This window comes from Dendrobates tinctorius, unplaced genomic scaffold, assembly GCF_039654945.1.
Source record: "Dendrobates tinctorius isolate UK_male_01 unplaced genomic scaffold, ASM3965494v1 ptg000135l, whole genome shotgun sequence".
Classification (NCBI taxonomy): Eukaryota; Metazoa; Chordata; class Amphibia; order Anura; family Dendrobatidae; genus Dendrobates; species Dendrobates tinctorius.
Window position 1 is genome coordinate 7,602,478 of NW_027361803.1, and position 20,417 is coordinate 7,622,894.

Below are 20,417 nucleotides of genomic sequence, written 5' to 3' on the forward strand. Positions count from 1 at the left end.
GACAACTTCCAAATTGGTGTATGCTTCAGAATGTATCTGCGTTCATAGATTTAGTCCATAGACTGGTATTACAACATTCAGCCCTATGGGACCTACCTAGTGACATGTACTGGATATGTGGGGACAATGCATATAAATGGTTACCAGTAGGGGTAAGAGGTACTTGTACTCTGGGACGTTTGACTCCGGCTACCTTTATCGTTCCAAACCAACAATTAGATATGAAGGCAATACCCAAACATACATTATACAAAAGAGCTGCTGATAATACACCTCGTCCCTCTGGGAGACCACATATAGTGCAGATGAGTGTGGCCAATAAAATTGTCAGCTCTATTTTTATTTATCCTATGATCACTCAAATGTGGGATAAATTAGTCAGGGCTACAGATTACTTAGATGACCAAATATGGGATATATTGGATATATTGAACACCACCGTTGCTGTCCAAAATCAGCTCATCATAGTCACTAATCAGCATACCATAGTATTAGATTATTTAACTGCAGCGCAAGGAGGTATGTGTCAAGTCATCGGACCCGCTTGCTGTCATTATATAGATCCCAACAGTAGTTTAAAGTTAAGATCAAAAATAGAGGATGTTCAAAGACTTAGAGATCAGTACGATAAAGACAATGATCGTACTAAGGATAGTTGGTGGTCAGATACATTCTCTTTTCTTAATCCAGCTAATTGGTTTAAGGGTATTGGAGGCTGGATAGCTGGGATTATACTAAGTCTATTACGTATTGTTGTTTGTATCTTCGTAATATATGTATTTTTTAAACTTGTTTTTTGGTGTTTTTCTGTATGTAAGAAAAAGTACAGGTATAGATGAAATAGATAAATTAATGACAGAACATATGCCAAAATTGATAACTGTTTTCTTTAGGTTTCAGGTTGACATCTCATTTCTGGCATGAAGGAGCGTACTCTTGTGATGACAGACGTGGCCTTAGTAACCAGGGGATGGAGAGGGTAAAAGAAGATACCTGTCTCCCTCAGGCAACCCGTCGGCCTGGGATAGTACCTGGTGAATAGGGCACTATCAGCTGTCGTTGCAGGACCCAGTGTTCCAGATTGATGAAAAATGAAGATGTCAAAGGGGGGAATGATAGGAACTGAAGGAGTTAAATTGAGTTCTGTCTATGTTGCATTCTCTTGTTTAAAACCTTATCTTTTCTTCGAGGAGATGTCTCAGACATCTCCCTTGTGAACCAAGGTCAAATACCTCTGCTTTTTCGCCTAAGTGACTTTCTTTGTAGAAAACAAGTTGTAAAATCATTTGTACTGCGCATGTCTGTAAACGTTTAAATTCTTTACTATAAAAGACGGAAGCCTAACTGATAAGCCAGAGGCGTCTTGGCAGGCATCCCGAGTGGTATCATACAGCCGTGTCTGTGTTATTCTTCTCGACGGAGCAATTGATTAGAGACATATGGTGCTTCACACCTAAGAACATCGGTCCTTCAGATGAAAGAGTAATCTGAGGGATCCCGACACTGCCTTCTTAATTAAATATTCTATGTAACATGTTTTATCCATGGCCACATCACCTTGAATACGCTTGATCTCGGAAGGTAAGCTGGGTCGGGCTAGGTTAGTGTTTCAATGGGAGACCACCTATGAATACCGAGTGCTGTTTGGGATGTTTATCTCTATTTCCACTTTTGGCTATTAGAATTGATCCCTTCATGCTCAGTTTCTGTAGGTAATTTGTACCCTTTAGGGATTGTGAGTTGAGTGATGTGTCTTTAATTAGATCTAGCCCCCCTCACAATTTTTTTTATCTCAGGTGTACCAGCCCCAGCCACTGAGGGGCTCCCGGGGATCCTCTTTGGTTATTTCTTTATTATCCTGGGATCTTTCCTGCCTATCTATAAAATGGTGCTGTTATTGCCAGTACATTTGCCCTTTAGCAATATGGCGTTTCCTACACCATCAAATGTGCAACACTTAATCTGGTTTCCTTTACATACTGTGATGTCATTTCACATCCCATTCATATTATTGAATGAGTGGGAACGTTTTCGCAGCGCTCACTAAGCTTTTCCAAGATTGCGCCTGTGACTTCAATCATCACTGTGCACGTGCAAAATAACATTGCACACCTGCTTTTTGTTTTGACATGTGCAGCGGGCTAATTAAGACTTCGAAAACAGTGGTTTTGTTCTATAGATGTTCCTGTGAACCATATGGTGAGTCATCTGTTCTACTGTATATTTAATTATTGTGATTTTTTTCACTTGGTATTTACCTGCATAATTAAGCACTATTGCACTTTTTCTGCTCACTGTGATATTGTAATGCATTCACTTACAGGTATTTTTATTGTATATGCACATAGTCATATATCTGTAAATTGTGTATTCAACTTGCATATACTCCATATATTTTATGCATTTTTATAACATTGTATAATCATCTTCCTAATCACTTTACCTTTAAATATACAGCATTTGTATCCTATCATCGCTTGAAAAAGGTCGATACCTAAGAACCAAAACGTTGCACTTGCCACTGGTTCATGTGTATCTTCCGCGCATTCGGCATCTTTCAGTATGACGTCACAACATATGTCACCCGAAAGATTGCCATGGACAATGCGCGACATGATGGTGGAATGTCAGGATTGTGTGAAAAATGTTAGAAAAGCCAAAAAACTTTGATGCAAATATAATTTCATGGCCAAGTCCGAATTTCAGCAGATTCGCTCATCATCAGTTGTTCTGCCCATTCATGTGCAGCATGACATTTCTTAAGTGCTGTTCCAGCTATGGCCATTAGATGTCATAGTTGTCCTCTTTTCCCTATTCTTGGAGATAGGGGCTCCTTGTCCTTTAATTGTTGCTCTGTTCAGAACCACCCCTTCATCTTCCCGGGCTGTAGCATGTAGCCATTTTCCCTCGGATCCCAGAGCTATTCACACGTGTCCAGCTCCCTGCAGAATCATTGCTTCTACCAAGCAGATTCCGGTGAGGGTTTAATGCAGTTATGTATTGTGCTTGTATCTCTGTTAGCTGGCCATGATGCAGCCCATGATATTGCAATGCATTTTCAGCTACTTATAATGCTTTTACACTGCATGTTAGACAGATGCACCCCTGTTCAGTTAGTACAAGGCTAGCAGCCTAAGTTTGTTTGGATCTCTTTTCACTGCATTGTATGTTGTATTGCTCAGCCTCTGTGGTGATGCCTGCTGCTGGTGTGGCAGAACACTGTAATAATGCCTGCTACTGATATAACAGCACTGTGATAGCATCTTGTGATGTTATCTGCCAGCACTGACATACTGCATTGTTTGTTTCCTTATAGTTTTTACCTGATTTCATCCACTATTGTGATCACCAATCTCCTCCACTTTATCATCCATTATCATCTACCATTGTTGTTCACATCATCTCAATAAATATAGACTTAAGCACCTATACAGTCTTTTTACTGAGAGTGGATGAAGGGTTTAGCTGTATGCTGGAATCCACACAGCGCCATTGTGGTGCTAATAAAAATATGGATATCTTATAGCCTACATATTGTAATATATTGTTTATATGCTTTGATATAGTGTGGTCATTAGACCAAGGATGGAAAGTATTGCAAATATGAAATATGGTTGTTTGAATCCAAACACTATATTGCAATATACTATGGTGTAATATCATTAATGCTGAACTTTGACACTGAGCCACAAAGCGTTTGCTCTGTGTCAATACCGTAAGACAAGGAATTGTTCTATGGTCTTTGAAGCTCTGTGTTTCAAAGATTCATTATCCTGATTTGCACACAAGTGACCCCTGTTGACAAACAGTGATAGATACTGAATACTTTCACTTGGGGGGTGGTTGATGGGAAGGAACTTTCCAACTAATTCTGTGTGGTGTATTCTTTACACATGTGCTAGGAAAGTTACAAAGACAATAGGAATAACAACTGTATAGAAAATGAATATTTATGCTGCTTGAACAAGGAAGTCTTGTGCTCAATAATAGTATGATTCTTGAAGACAAGAGAGACCAAAATGTTTTATGGTCTCATGGTCATGCATGACATTGTGCAGATTCAAGATTCTGATGCAGATTAAACATACTGCACAGTTGTAATGTGGGAGTGTTGTGTATAAAAAGGTGGACCCTGTGTCAGTGAGGGAGGGACATTTCCAGAAGCTATCGTGGGTGCACGGTTTCTGTGATGACAAGACCAGAGTATTTTCCTTCTCACTGACACTGCGGTCCCTCCAGTAGAGAGGTGATGCTACAATGCTTGGTAATGTATAGTATGGTTGCTTATTTCTCTATGTACTATAATTCATAATAATTGTATGATTCACATGAAATTAATTAACAAGACAGGGTAATATTATATCTGCCATTCCATTAACTTGGTGTTCTATCATTTAAATTAATCATTGTATAATAAAATTGTGTTATATCCAAGTAGTAGCCTTCTTTAAAGCTGTATCCGAAACTTTATTGCTGAACAGTTGGCAATACATAAATACGTGGAAGAAGGCAGAACAGTAAAAACAGACTGCGGGTCGCATGCGGTGATTACACAGGCTGTAGGGGACCGCTATCACACAGACTGCTACACATACGGATATCACAGCTGCTGCCATACAGCCGCAGGGGACAAGAGTCCAGGGCCCAGTTAAAACGGAACCGCCGGTCACAGGCAGTGATTACACAGGCTGTAAGGGACCGCTATCACCCAGACTGCTCCACATAAGGGTACTACAGCAGCCGCCATACAGCCGCAGGGAATAAGAGCCCAGGGCTCAGTAAAGGGCCGCCGGTCGCACACGGTTATTGCATAGACTGTACGGGACTGATAACACCCACACTGCTCCGCATACGGGTATCACAGCAGCCGCCATACAGCCGCAGAATGAGAGTGCAGCTTGCCAACAAGTGCTGCACCATTCCCGCGATGCGGAAGCCCACCGCACTTAAACTGTTTCCCGCCAATATACTCAGCAGTACGCAGCTAAACGCACAATGTCTCGAAACAGCACATCCTCACTCAAAACGAGGTCACAAGCAAGCTCTAGCAGGTCGTCAATAGCAGTGCTCGTTGCTGTCGCTTGCGCCAAAGCAGAAGCGGCCAAAGGGAGATCTTCCTTCACCGAACGAGAGATGCATCTAAAGCTGAGACAAGCAGAGCACGAGGCAGAGAGAGAGTCCGAGACCGCATGTTTGCAGGCAGAGAGAGAAGCGGAAACTGCACGTTTGCAGGCAGAGAGAAAAGTGGAAGCTGCACGTTTGCAAGCAGAGCTAGAAAGACTTGCGGCAGACAAAGAGACAACAGCTGCAATAGCTAAGGCTGAGTATTTGGAAGCTATGAAGGATCCTGATTATGAGAGATGCAGCAACATTCTCGGACCAGATCTAGAGCAGCAAGATCCAGCGAAGCGCATCGCAGAGTACGTCTGTCAACATGTCGGAATGGATGACAGCCCTGACACATCATATCGATCAGCCTATGCCGATCACCAGAGATCCAATTCCGAACTTCACTACCATAGACGAGGAGACGTCCAGACAATGAGACAAGGAGACGACGACCACAGCTACCGTCCAACTGAGAAGAAGGTACAGCTCCCAGCCCACCTTAAAGAGCCACTTTCTTCACCGAGAAGGTACTGCACAGACTATCTGGAGTCAGAAGCGTTTTACAGGTATGGTGATACAACACACACTAGACATGACTATAATACACCGGTTCGTGCCAGCACTGACGGAGCCACCATGGACTTTGCAAAGTTATTTGTCCACCGAGAACAGGTTACAAAGGGACTTGTAAAGTTCACTGATAAACCCAAGAACAATAGGTCGTGGCGAGCCTCGTTCCGGAACACCATTCATGGTCTGGACCTTTCTTGTAGTGAGGATATAGACCTCCTAGCAAAGTGGCTCAGAATTGAGACACTCGAGCATGCCTAAAGACTAAGAGACATTAATATAAAGCATCCACGCACAGGTCTACGTAAAGTGTGCAAAAGATTTGATGAGTGCTATGGGACAGTAGAAGTAATAGAGAATGCTTTATATTAAAGAATTGATGATTTCCCTAAGATAGGACCTAAAGGATATCAAAAGCTTAGAGAATTGAGTGATTTATTGATAGAGTTGCAGGTTGCCCAAGAGGAAGGAGATTTGCCCGGATTGGCATTCTTAAACACCGCTCGGGGTGTCAATCCGATAATACAGAAACTTCCTTACAACCTACAAGAAAAGTGGGTTACATGTGGTACACGGTATAAACAAAATCATAATGTACCATTCCCTCCTTTCACTGTATTTGTTGATTTTGTCATCCATCAAGCTAGGATCAGAAATGACCCTAGTTTTGACTTCACTTTGTCATGTTCCACTGCCCCCGGTGTCAAACCCAATAGGACACCTGTGGCAGTCCACAAAACTAACATTGTTTCCACAGGCACTCCTCACAATGTGGATAAACCCCCTCCAGATGAGAACAAGCCTCAGGATGTCAGTAAACAGTGTCCTCTACACAAGAAACCACATCCTCTACTAAAATGCAGAGCCTTCAGGGAGAAGTCGCTAGAGGATCTCAAAGGTTTCCTCAAGGAGAACAACATCTGCTTCAAATGTTGTGCCACAACCTCTCACTTCGCCAGGAACTGTGAAGCTAGCGTGAAATGTGCAGAATTCAGCAGCATGGATCACAATACAGCCATGCACCCTGAATCACCTCCATGAGTGTCGTCGCAAGCAGAGGAGCACAATGGGAAACAGAAGGACACTGACGAAGACACCCATGAGGTCAGCTCTAAATGTACGGAGATCTATAAGGGACTCACAGGAGGAAGGTCCTGTTCAAAAATCTGCCTTGTTCGAGTCTATCCTGCAGGCCGCAAGAACAAAGCCCTCAAGATATATGCAATCCTGGATGACCAAAGCAACAGGTCTCTAGCCAGGTCTATCTTCTTTGACAACTTCAGCATTGTAGGCCCTGGTTCTCCCTACACCCTGAGGACATGTTCAGGTACCGTTGAGACGGCGGGGAGAAAAGCAACCGGATACAAGGTGGAGTCCATAGATGGCCTATCGCTACCGACCATCCTGGAGTGCAACCAGATTCCTGACAACAGGTCAGAGATGCCTTCACGGGAGGTGGCGACACATCACCCCCATCTGAAGCGTATAGCCCACCTGATACCTGAGTCGGATCCAGATGCTCCAATAGCTCAACTCCTGGGTAGAGATATACTACGAGTCCAAAAGACTAGAGAATGTATAAACGGCCCTAAGAGCGCTCCGTACGCACAGAGGCTTGACCTTGGAAGGGTCATCATAGGAGACGTCTGTCTAGGAGGAGCACACAAGCCGGCCTCAGTCAACAGAATGCTTACCAGCACACTAGAAAATGGACGTCCATCTCTATACCGGCCATGTCACAATAGTCTATTGGTAAAGGAATTGCCAAACAGCACTCCCCTGCCTTGCCCTTTCTCAGCACCTACCAACGAGGACCATGCCTGTGAAGGTGAACAAGACCACGTGGGATGTACAGTCTTCCACAGGACAAAGGAAGACGACAAGGTAGTGACGTCCATAGAAGATAGGATGTTCCTGGACATCATGGATAAATAGTCATAGATGATTTGAACAGTTGGGTCGCAATTTTACCATTTCGACCTCAGAGAAGGCGCCTACCCAACAACAGGGAACTGGTCTATAGCCGATTCATCTCCCTCAGACACAAGCTTCAGAAGTCACCTGAGACGAAGGAACACTTCTTTACCTTCATTAGGAAGATATTCCAGAACAACCATGCAGAGATTGCACCTGCACTTCGGCCCTCAGAGGAGTGTTGGTACCTGCCCATCTTCGGAGTATACCATCCTAAGAAGCCAGGCCAAATACAAGTGGTATTCGACTCAAGCACCAAATGCGAAGATGTTTCATTGAATGATGTCCTACTGTCGGGTCCAGACCTCAACAACAGACTCCTGGAAGTACTACTCTCCTTCCGCAGAGATACGGTGACATTTATGGCTGACATGCAACAGATGTTCCACTGTTTTCTGGTCAAAGAGGAACACAGAATCTACTTGAAGTTCTTCTGGTACCGTGACAAGAATCCGGACAAAGACATCACAGAATACCGGATGAGGGTGCACATCTTCGGAAACAGCCCTTGCCCAGCAGTCGCTATCTACGGCCTCCGAAATTCTGCCAAAGAGGGCGAAAGAAAAGTATGGGTCAGAAGTCAGATCCTTCATAGAAAAGGACTTCTACGTAGATGACTGTTTGAAGTCCACACCAACAAATGAGGCTGCAATCAGTCTACTAAAAAGGGCTCAAGAAATCATCGCTCAGTCTAACCTAAGGTTACACAAGATTTCCTCCAACAGCCGAGATTGGTGGAAGCCTTTCCCTCTCAAGACTATTCCAGCGATCTAAAGGACCTAGACCTAAGCATCGACTCCCTTTCCATGCAGCGGGGCCTTGGATTGCTTTGGGATCTGAAGACAGATGCCTTCACCTTCCAGATCAGTAAGGACGAGAAACCCTTCATGCGCAGAGTTCACTCTTTCGTAAATAGTCTATACGACCCCCTGGGATTCGTAGCGCCAGTGACTATCTAATGAAAAATTATGTTAAAAGACTTCACCCAAGACATGTCTGATTGGGACAATCCACTTCCAGCAGAAAAAGCAGACCTGTGGGCAGAGTGGAAGAGGTCTCTCAGGGCCTTGACTGACCTTCGTGTGAAACGACCGTATGCTAATGTGCCATCCACAGAAGTCAAGACACAAAGACTTTGTATCTTCTGTGACGCATCAGTGAAAGTGATCGCAGGAGCAGCATACCTCAAAATCATAGATGTAGACAAACAGAGCCACATCGGGTTTGTGATGAGCCGGACTAAATTGGCACCACTCCGTGAACACACGATACCCAGATTGGAACTCTGCGCTGCTGTCCTTGCAGTTGAGTTGGCAGAGCTTATCTCAAATGTGACGAATCTGGAGATCAAAGAAGCAGAGTTCTACACCGATAGCAAGGTGGTACTAGGATACATCTGCAATGAAACGCGACGCTTTATGTCTACGTCAGCAACCGGATACTGAGGATAAGAAGATCCAACTGCTCTAGTCAGTGGCACTATGTGCCTACTCACCTCAATCCTGCGGACAATGCGACTAGATCCGTTGCTCCAAGTCATCTTAAGGACACTACATGGTTCAAAGGCCCTGCTTCCTTGTATCGTTCGATGCCCCACATCGACAGCCCCTATATGTTCGATGCCAACGAAGAGCTCCGTCCTCAAGTGTCTGCTCTGCATACAGGGATTTCAAATCATCACCTGGAATCTCATCGGTTCAGGAGGTTCTCAACCTGGAAGTCACTTATTTGAGCCATACCTTGTCTGCTTCATGTGGCCCAGTCCTACAAGTCAGCATTACCTGCCAGCCAGACACCTTGTAAAGGTTGGCATCACTGCAAGCATGCGTATACCGCCCTCAACCCAAAAGAACCAAATAGTGGCATCAGTTGATGCCAAGCGGTCCCGCGCCATTTTACTGAAGACACATTTGCAGTGTGTCTTCAGCAATATGGCGCCAGACACCGCTATGGGCATGCGCGTACTCCGGCGCCAGACTCCTCCCCCGACCTCCAGCAGAACGTGGTGACAGCGCTGGAGCACAGGAAAGAAGGGTGAGTAGAAATGTTTATTTTTATGTGTGTAGTTTAATAGGGGTGAGGGGGACCATGCATATTAGTATTAGGGGGTGAGGGGACCATTCATACCAGGATTGGGTGGTGAGGGGTAGCATGCATACCAGGATTGGGGGGTGAGGGGTAGCATGCATACCATGATTGGGGGGTGAGGGGACCATGCTACCACGAAAAGAGGGTGAGGGGACCTTGCATACCATGAAAGGGGGGTGAGGGGACTATGCATACCACGAAATGAAGGTGAGGGGACCATGCATACCACGAAATGGGGGTGAGGGGACCATGTATACCATGAAAGGAGGGTGAGGGGACCATGCATACCACGAAATGGTGGTGAGGGGACCATGCATAGCACAAAAGGAGGGTGAGGGGACCATGCATACCACGAAAGGGGAGTGAGGGGACCATGCATACCACGAAAGGGGAGTGAGGGGACCATGCATACTATGAAAGGAGGGTGAGGGGACCATGCATACCACGAAAGGAGGGTGAGGGGACCATGCATACCACGAAAGGGGAGTGAGGGGACCATGCATACCACGAAAGGGGGGTGAGGGGACCATGCATACCACGAAAGGGGGGTGAGGGGACCATGCATACCACGAAAAGTGGGGTGAGGGGACCATGTATACCAGGATTGGGGGGGTGAGAGGACCATGCATACCAGGATTGGGGGGTGAGGGGTAGCATGCATACCAGGATTGGGGGGGTGAGGGGACCATGCATACCTGGATTGGGGGTGAGGGGTAGCATGCATACCAGGATAGGGGGGGTGAGAGGACCAAGCATACCAGGATAAGGGGGTGAGAGGACCATGCATACCAGGATTGGGGGGTGAGAGGACCATGCATACCAGGATTGGGGGATGAGGGGGGCCATGCATACCAGGATAGGGCGGTGAGGGGACCATGCATACCAGGATGAGGAATAGGGTGCCATGCTTACCAGGATTGGGGGGGTGAGGGTACCATGCATACCAGGATAGGGAGGAAGGGTGCCATGCACACCAGGATAGGAGGGGGGCAGCACATACCAGGATAGGAGACCATATACCAATAAAAATGCTCGCCACCCGGGCGTAGAACGGGTTCATAGCTAGTATATTATATAGAGTCATTACAAACAGAGTGGGATGGCTTAGTGGGTACATCATACTGTGTGAGGTGCTTTGTGGGGACATCATACTGTATGGTTTCCATTCTAGTGGCATCATATTGTGTCTGGTGCTTTGTTTGGACATTATACTCTGTGGGATGGCTTTGTGGGTACATCATACTAGGTGTGGTGCTTTGTGTGGACATGATACAGTGTGAGGGGTTGTGTTGGGACATCATCCTGTGTGGGGTGCTTTGTGGGGACATCATACTGTGTGGCTTGCTTTGTGGTGACCTCATACTCTGTGAGGGGCATTTGTGGGTACATAATAATGTGTGGTGGGACATCATACTGTGTGAGGTGCTTTAAGGGGACACCGACACCATACTGTGTGGGTGGCTTTGTGAGTACATTATACTGTATATGAGAACTTTTCAGGGACATCATACTGTGCGGCTGACTTCGTAGATACATCATAATGTGTGGGGGGACATCATATGGTATGAGGTGCTATGTGGGGACATCATACTCTGAGGGGGATTTTGTAGTTACATAATACTGTGTAGGGGACAGCATAATATGTGAAGTGCTTTGTGGGGACATTATGCTGTGTGTGTGGCTTTGTGGTGACATCATACTGTATGTGGGGACTTTACGGGGATATCATACTGTGTGGGTGACTTTGTGGTGACACCATACTGTGCAGGGGAACTTTTTGGGGGCATTATTCTGTTTGAGGTGCTGTGTAGGGATATCATACTGTCCGGGGGGGACATCATAATTGTTGGGGCATCATACTGTGTGGAGATGGAGAACTGTGGGGTAGTCGGTAGGCATACTGTGTGTGGACAGTGGAGCTGTTGATTAAGGCATATGGGTGAATAACAGGAGAATGAATTAAAGTAAATTATAGGGTTTTGATTCGCTGCTAGAAGTAAAACTACATGGTACAATAAGCCCTATCGTAAAATGTATTAGCAGTAGCAGTGAGCCACTATACTTAATTATAAAAGTTAATAAAAAGCCAATAATAATAATGAGCAAAATTATGTGCAGACGTCTATCATGTGACCGTGTGGGAAAACTAATTGCCTACCCATACCATATTGTGTGGTCTTGCTTCTAGATGGTTGAGGAAAAGATTAACAGGGGAACTTAGATTGGCAAGTGACTATGATGGCCACATGTTGAACTGTGTATCTGGTACTGTAAGTAGCTGTCTGTCAGGCACTATATGTGCACTCCGGCTGATACTACAGTAGGTACGTGGGCTCTGGCTGGTATTATGTGGGGCACTCGCTGGTGCTGTTTGATATCTGACTGGTATTACAGTAAGTGTGAGAGCTATGGCTGGTACTACAGTAAACATAGGGTCTCCAACTGGTATTATGTGTGCATTCTGCCAGGTACTATAGTATAGTTGGGACGCCCTCACACCCAGGGCTGTGGGGTACTCGGTACCGGGCCCGGTGGATCTCAATGGAAGTTGTCACGGTAGCTGTGACCCGGCCCGTGGCCCTGGGCGCCCATTGTAAATGTTCAGTGTGAATGAATAAGTCGTGACGCCACCTGTGGTGTTCAGCAATGTAGATGTTAGGCCGACGCTGCAGACAGATGCTCTGGGACAGATGGTGTGGTGCAACAGTGATGGTATAGCCCTCCACAGGCAGGGCTGTTGTCCCAGGGCAGAGTAGATATGGTGACACTTAGGTGGTGTAGTGTCAGGTGCAGGGGGTGTAGCGGTGCCGGGCAGGTTGACGCTGGAATAAGTGGAGGACACCAGGGCATGTAGATCCAAAGCTTTAATCACAGTCTGTTGCACAAACAGGTGCCTGCTTCTGTGCCATGTCCTCCGGGTCTGGGACTCAGTCAACCCCCCAGGCCAGATGGAATACTCCTTTCCAACACTCCGCCAACTTGTGCCTTTCTGAACGTCTCCTCTTACAGCGCCTTTAGATGAAGTACTCCTAGTACTGAGTTACACTGGAGTTCCTCCTGTCTGATGTTCCTATGAACTCTACTTGTACGGCAGACAGCTGTAGCCTGCTTCGGGGACTCCTTGCTACTAAGTTCCGCCTCTCTATCCAGTTGCTGTTGTGCCCCCAAGTCGTGTGTGGGAATAAAGTGGTCACTACTTCTATTCCTCCGGTGTCTGCTGCAGGACCATTAGTATCCATACAACCTCGGGGACCGGGCCCCGGTCTTGCGCTTAGAACTTCTAGGAAGGGTTCTCTTCTCACCCACATCCTCTGTTCTCTTTTACTCCTCACATTCCGTACTAATCTTCCTCTCTATGGAGAGTCAGGCTTTCAGTCTATGTTGCTCTCTCGTTCTCTCTTTCCTGTGCCAGCAGACCCAGATCACTGGGATCTGCTGCAGCACCTCCATCCATCTATCCCTCTCTCTAGGGATCTTCTCCTCTCTCCTGCTCCTCGATCATCTACTGACTAACTAACTCAAACTCTTACTGCTCCTTGTAATGTAAACTAACTCCACCCACTTCCCAGCACATTTCATGTTCCAAGCAGGCAGCCACCAATGGGTGCTTTGCTATACTCCAAGCAGGGAGCTGCCGAAGGTGCTTTGCTACACTACTTTGTGGTGTGGGGTGCAGGTGTTGGAGTGTGGTCAGGAGTTTCCACCTTACCTGGATGGTGGGGCACCACACCTCAGGAGGAGGTGCAGTACCTCTGTGGCGACTGAGCCTCAGGGGCGCCACATATGTATGAGCATTGGCTGGAAATATTTGTTGGCTCCGGCTCATAGCACAGTAATTATGGGCTCTGTGGTTGGTAATTTGTGTGGGCTCTGGCTGGTACTACAGCATGTATGGGCTCTGGATGGTACTACAGTATGCATGGGCTCTGGCTGGTACTATGTGTTAGGAGTCAGGTTCCTGCCACTGCACAGCAGGAATCCAGAGCCTTACTTCCAGCGGTCTCCCATTCCTCTCCAGCCGCAGAGGAGGTTGCTCAGCAAATTCGTCGGTCCAGGCTCTCTGCCCAGACCAGCTCCGTGGGTTTGCTTGCTGCTACCACCTCTGGCACAGCTATGTCAATACATGCTGCTCAGCAGCGAGATTCTCCAGGGACTAAGTCCCCATGTCGGGCCACTGAGCATGCCCGTGGAGTGATCTCCCATTGGAGATCGAAGGTCATCTGCTCAGGTTCTGCTCCTGTTCGGATTGGCCCATCCGAGAAACCAGGAAGGTCCCGGACGCTCGCGGCTATAAAAGGTTTGCATGGCCGCTCGGCCATGTGCTAGGATAAGACTGTATTTACAGACTATGTGGAGTGAGTGATGTATGCACGCATGAATGTCTCTGGTGAATGACTCCTACCCTTGGTACGCATGTGTTGTGCAGCCTAGCCTGCTAGCGCCCAGGCTTAGGCGTAGGTAGGACAGAGGTTGAGTCAGGCATCAGTCCTCACCAGGGACTCGGCACGCCTCAGTGCACGTGCTACATAGCCAGCGTCTATAGAGGCGTTCGCGGCAACGACGCCGCGCGTTCAGTGGGCCTAGAAGGACTCTAACCCCGTGTCCTTGGTGTAGAGTTCTGTGGCCGCACACTATGCGCTCTTTTGGCCAGGCTCTGTGAGCTTAACAGGCTCCGGCATCTACGTTCAACGGTTGTGTGGCTCTGTGCTTTAACAGAGTTCGCACCTGTTCACATTGGGTGACGTAACCCACGTGTGACTGGTTTCACACCGCTTAATTCTTCCACCATTACTTAGCAGCAGTGTACCACCTCTGCACGGTGGACCCCGGGCTGCGAACGCACCTACTATTATTTTATAATTTGGTGTGTTCCGCCAGCCCTAACATTATGTATGTGCTCTGGCTTGTACTACAGTAGGTATGAGGTCTCTAGTAGGTATTATATGTGTGTTCCCTCACTGGTATTATGGATGGTACTACAGAATAGGTGGGGTCTCCACCTGTCATTATTTGTTGGCACTGGCTTGTACTTTAATAGGTATGGGCACTGTGGCTGGCACTATGTGTGTTACCTTGCTGGTATTACAGTAAATATGGGCTCTAGGTTCTCGGTGATGTCTCTGGTAAGTATTTTATGCCGGCTTTCTTACTGGTATTATGTGAGGTCTCTGGGTGGTACTACAGAGTAGGTGTGGGTTCTCTGGTACTATATGTGGGTACTACTGGCTGCCATTGTTTTGGAGGCACTTTGGCCGGTATTTTTATGTCCAGTCTTTCATGCACCATGGCAGGCAGTGCTACGGAAGCATTTTGTTTGGCAAACAAATGTAGGTTTATACTTGGATGTTCATATTCTTGCCCTAATGGCATTGTCAAGTTTCTATACAACATTACCCCATGTGAATGCCACAAGTAGTCCTATCTTCTCTACAGCTTGCTTATAAGAGAGTACTTGTATTGGAGGCACTTTACATATTTTGAAGGGCACAATCTAAATGACACTACTATTTTGGGGGAAGGGCAATAGCTGTGTGGCACCATTATTTATCAAGACAATACAGGGGACCCTGATAAAAGCATACTTTCTTCTCTTATATGGGCCTGCAAGAGGAAGGCAAAGGGTCTAGTTTTAAAAAATGGAATAGGCATCGCCATTGGCATCAGACCCTGTGACAATTTTGCTCCATTTTTTACAAATCCCTTTGTTCTGCTTTTGCACCAAAGTGTATGTAAACAATGCAATATCGCGTGCCGCAGAAGGCTACATAGTACAGAACAGGACTAGAACGGAGAGAATTCACTCTTAACTAAGACCTTCATTACGCAGGAGGTAAAACTAATATTTTGGATAAAATATTGACTCAGTCGCTAAAGTGCAAACACGCTGTAAGCACATTTATTAAGCCAAATAATAGATTATAGCTGCATTCATTGGGGGCAAATCTCAGGCTTCAGACTGAGAGGAGACATAAGGACTACATTCCAGTAATATCTTTTGGTGGGAAGTCAGACACAGTGGGATTCACTGAGTATTATTTACAAAAAGCGGCTCGTCTTACCAGCATTAGACTTAGAATTAACACTCGCTCAATTTCCCAGTGAGCAGTCCAGAGATAATAGTCCTTTAAAAGGGACACACACCCTAAAAATGAATGAAAAAAAAAAATATAATGACTCTTTGCATCTATGTGTCAGCCTATTATTATTTATTATTATCATTAGAAGGGGGATTACATACAAAGTTATAGATATTGTTAACAGTAAACAAATTTCCACAACAAATTTGCAATGATAGACTGGTACAGAGGGGAGGGGACCCTGTCCTTGCGGACTTATATTTTATGGGATAGTGGGGAAGAGACAGAAGGTCGGGGGTGCAGCAGCTCTGGTGGTTTTGAGGCGGTGGCTTGGGCAGTGGTGAGGTGGCAGAATGGTTATTGCAGGCTGTAAGCTTTCCTGAAAAGATGAGTTTTCAGGTTCCGTTTGAAGGATCCGAGGGTGGTGGATAATCGGACTTGTTGAGGCACGGCATTCCAGAGGATAGGGGATATTCGGGAGAAATCTTGGAGGCAGTTGTGTGAGGAACGAATAAGTGTGGAGGAGAGTAGGTGGTCTTGGGAGGATCGAAGAGTATGTGAGGGAAGATATTGGGAGATTTGTTCAGAGATATAGGGAGGGGAAAGGTTGTGGATGGCTTTGTAGGTCAGTGTTAGTAGTTTGAACTGGATTCGTTGGGGAATTGGGAGCCAATGGAGGGATTTGCAGAGGGGAGAGGCAGGGGAGTAGTGAGGAAAGAGGTGGATTAGTCGGGCAGCAGAATTGAGGACAGACTGGAGTGGTGCAAGAGAGTTAGCAGGGAGGCCACAGAGGAGAGTGTTGCAGTAGTCAAGGCGGGAGATGATGAGGGCATGTACAAGAGTTTTAGTAGATTGAGGACTGAGGAAGGGACGGATTCTGGAAATATTTTTGAGTTGGAGGCGACAGGAGGTGGCAAGAAATTGGACGTGCGGTTTGAAGGACAGGGCAGAGTTGAGAGTTACTCCAAGGCAGCGGATTTCAGGTGTGGGAGAGAGCATGATGCCATTTACCATAATAGATAGATCGGGTAGGGAAGATACATGAGATGGAGGAAAGATAATGAGTTCAGTTTTGACTACGTTGAGTTTTAGGAAGCGAGAGGTGAGAAAGGAGGATATGGCTGACAGACACTCCGGGATTCTGGACAGCAGAGAGGTGACATCTGGGCCAGAGAGGTAGATCTGAGTGTCATCTGCATACAGGTGGTACTGGAAGCCATGGGACTTTATGAGTTGTCCTAGGCCAAGAGTATAGATGGAAAAAAGTAGGGGCCCCAGGACAGAGCCTTGGGGGACTCCAACAGAGAGGGGGCGGGATTAGGAGGTAGTGTGGGAGTGGGAAACGCTGAATGTGCGGTCAGAGAGGTATGAGGAAATCCAGGACAGGGCGAGGTCTTTTATGCCAAGGGAAGAAAGAATCTGTAGCAGTAGGCAGTGGTCAACTGTGTCAAAGACAGAGGACAGGTCAAGAAGGAGGAGGAAGGAGAACTGTCTGTTAGCTTTGGCTGTGAGTAAGTAATTAGTAATTTTGGTCAGGGCAGTTTCAGTGGAGTGGTGGGGGCAGAAGCCAGATTGCAGGATGTGAAGGAGGGAGTTAGATGAGAGGTGGGAGGAAAGTTGAGCATGGACATGCTGTTCAAGGAGTTTGGAAGCAAACGGGAGCAGTGATATGGGGCGGTAGCTGGGCAGAGCAGTTGCGTCAAGGTTTGATTTTTTGAGGATGGGTGTTATGGTGGCATGTTTGAAGGCAGAGGGGAAGGTACCAGAAGTTAGTGATAGGTTGAAGAGATGGGTTAGGGCTGGAATGATCATGTTAGTGAGGTTGGGGAGCAGGTGGGAAGGGATGGGGTCAAGTGCACAGGTGGTGAGGCGTGATTTGGAAAGGAGATGAGTAAGCTCTCCTTCAGTGATGTTGGAGAGGGAGGTTATTAAGGAAGGGCAGAGGTCTGGTATGTGGAGCGGTTGGGGTGGTGGAACTGTAAAAGTTTGCCTTGTTTGGTCAATCTTGTTTTTGAAGTAGGTGGCAAAGTCCTCAGAGCAGAGATGAGGGGAGTTGGAGGTGGCAGTGGTGGGCGGAGGAGAGAGTTGAATGTGCTAAACAGTTGCTTTGGGTTGTGGGATAGTGAAGATACAAGGTTTGTGAAATAGGTCTGTTTAGCAGAGGTGAGGGCTGATTTAAAGGCAAGTGTAGCTTGTTTGAAAGCAGTGAAGTCGTCTGGCAGGCGTGTTTTCTTCCAACGCCGCTCCGCGACCCTGGATGCTTGTTGAAGTTTTTTGGTGAGGTTGTTGTGCCTGGGTTGCCTATTGGATTGTCGCACTTTGCCAAGCATGAGAGGGTCAACTGAGTCTATGGCTGATGTGAGAGTGGCGTTGTAGAAAGTGGTGGCACTGTCAGTGTTGTGGAGTGAAGATATGGAGGACAGAGGTAGAAGAGAGTCTGAGAGTCTGTGAATGTCTAGGTGTATGAGGTTTCTGCGAGGATGTGCTAGTGGCTGGACATGGGGGGCAGGTGAGAAGGACAAGGATGAGAAGGTGAGTAGATTGTGGTCAGATAGGGGGAAGGGAGAGGTTGTGAGATTAGATAGGGAACAGAGGCGGGTGAAGATGAGGTCTAATGTATGTCCATCTGTGTGGGTGGCTGTGGAGGACCACTGTGTAAGTCCAAAGGATGTGGTAAGTGACAGGAGTTTGTATGTGTTTAAAAAGGTGCAACATGGGTCTACCACCTTCTTTGAAAAATCAAGGACTCTTGACACAACTACAACACTGGACTAGCACCAATTGTCATTCTCTGTTGATATCTGTTACATTTTACCCATATCGTATGTGGTTTACTTACTATGCGCGTGCCAAATCTGAGCATATGTTGAGTTATATCTTATTATGCTATTTTATATCTACAGTATGTGGCCAACAGGATGACAGTAGTGCTGGGTCTGAGACACAAGGGTGTATGTAACATGGGTGTATCAGAAAGCAGTATGAGGTTGGCATTTGCATGCATACCCACCTCTCTGGTAATGTACAGAGATCATAAAAGTCTCTTGCTTCCCACCTGTAGAGGTCAGACACATGCAGACAAAAAGCCTGGTATAGAGAGGAAGTAAATTTGGAACCCAGGAGAGACTGCATCAGAGCTAGCTAGCAGTGGGGATGAGTAAAATTCTCTATGTATGGTGCTCTACCTCTGAGCTCTAGCTTGTACTGCCATGGTGTAGTCTGTCAAGGTGGATGAGAACAGCCTACTTGCAAGAGAACACTACACTTATAGAGACAGATAGTGAGGCTTCTACCACAGAGGTAAGCAGAGAGGTTTTTTCCCTATGATTGAATGTAGCATACACTAAAATTGTAAAAATTAGCTGCCCGCTGTCACCCGGGACCAGGGGCTTCTTCCCTGTCCCTAACACTAGGTTGTGTCCTTGCTCGCCCTATTCCCCAGGATACTTCTGATGGTGAAGATGTCGGGGCCGCCACCCTTGCCTTCTTCTGAGATAGCCCTCTGTCTGCTCTATTTCCCCACCCAGAGAAAGGGGATGCTAATGAGCTCTGCAGTGCACCAGCCCAAAAACAAGGCTACGCAACAAGGGTAAATTGAAAACACCAGGCATACAAATATTCACTCACATATAACAGAGGAATGCAGCGGGGAGTGGAGGATGGGGAAAAAAACAAAGTAGAGGAGGGAAGGGAATTACCACACTTACAAACCACACAACAGTCACAGATAACTCCTCCAAAATTTCTTCTCATATAAACACCACTCCTCCAAGCCATGCAGCATAAGCTAGCTCTGAAATGATTTGAATCAGGACCCAGATTATAAAGGAGATGAGAGTGGCTATCTGAGCTCAGCTGAGAGCTCAGGGTTTTCCAACATCGCCGATTAGCACCTCTTTTGCCAAAAGGAATAAACACCATTAAAGCAACAGAGAAGTGCTTCTTCTCAGTGCAGGAGTAGCTGTGATCAGACACTGCGGTCTTCTCGCGCTTCTCTGTTGCGGTAACCCTGTGACACCCACATCCAACGTAGTATGCTGGTGCCTGACGGTAAAGTATCATATCACATCAGGGATTGGTGCCTGATTGCAAGGGATTGATATGCAATAACTGTTTGAGAAGACCACAGGGGGTGCGTAAGTTGCCAGACCTTCTGTAGAAGTGCACTGCTGCCAATAGAGGCTGCCAAGAGAGACGTACTGTGACATAACGAGAGTCACAAATAGACTGTGCCAGAGTGAAGGTGAAGCTGCTGAGAACATTGCCAGTACTCTGTATAAAGTGCCTTAAGTGCAATACCACTGAAGTTCTAAATTATGACTATCAGAGACTGTTCAAGCTCATTGCATCTTGTGATCTGCAATCACCCAGAACACTGATGCTTAGATATGTATTTCTTGCACAATCTCTAGAGGAGAAACTACTCTTCCACCAAAAGCCACTGGCCCCTATTTATCAAAGCAGTTTTGCCAGTATTCTAGTGTAAATTGCCTGGAAAGTTGCTACATTTTTGTGCAACTCGGAGTTGAACACAAATTTTGCAACTTTTGATGTCTTCATGTCAGTTTCTTTTGCTTCCTCCAACGAGGGTGGAGCTGA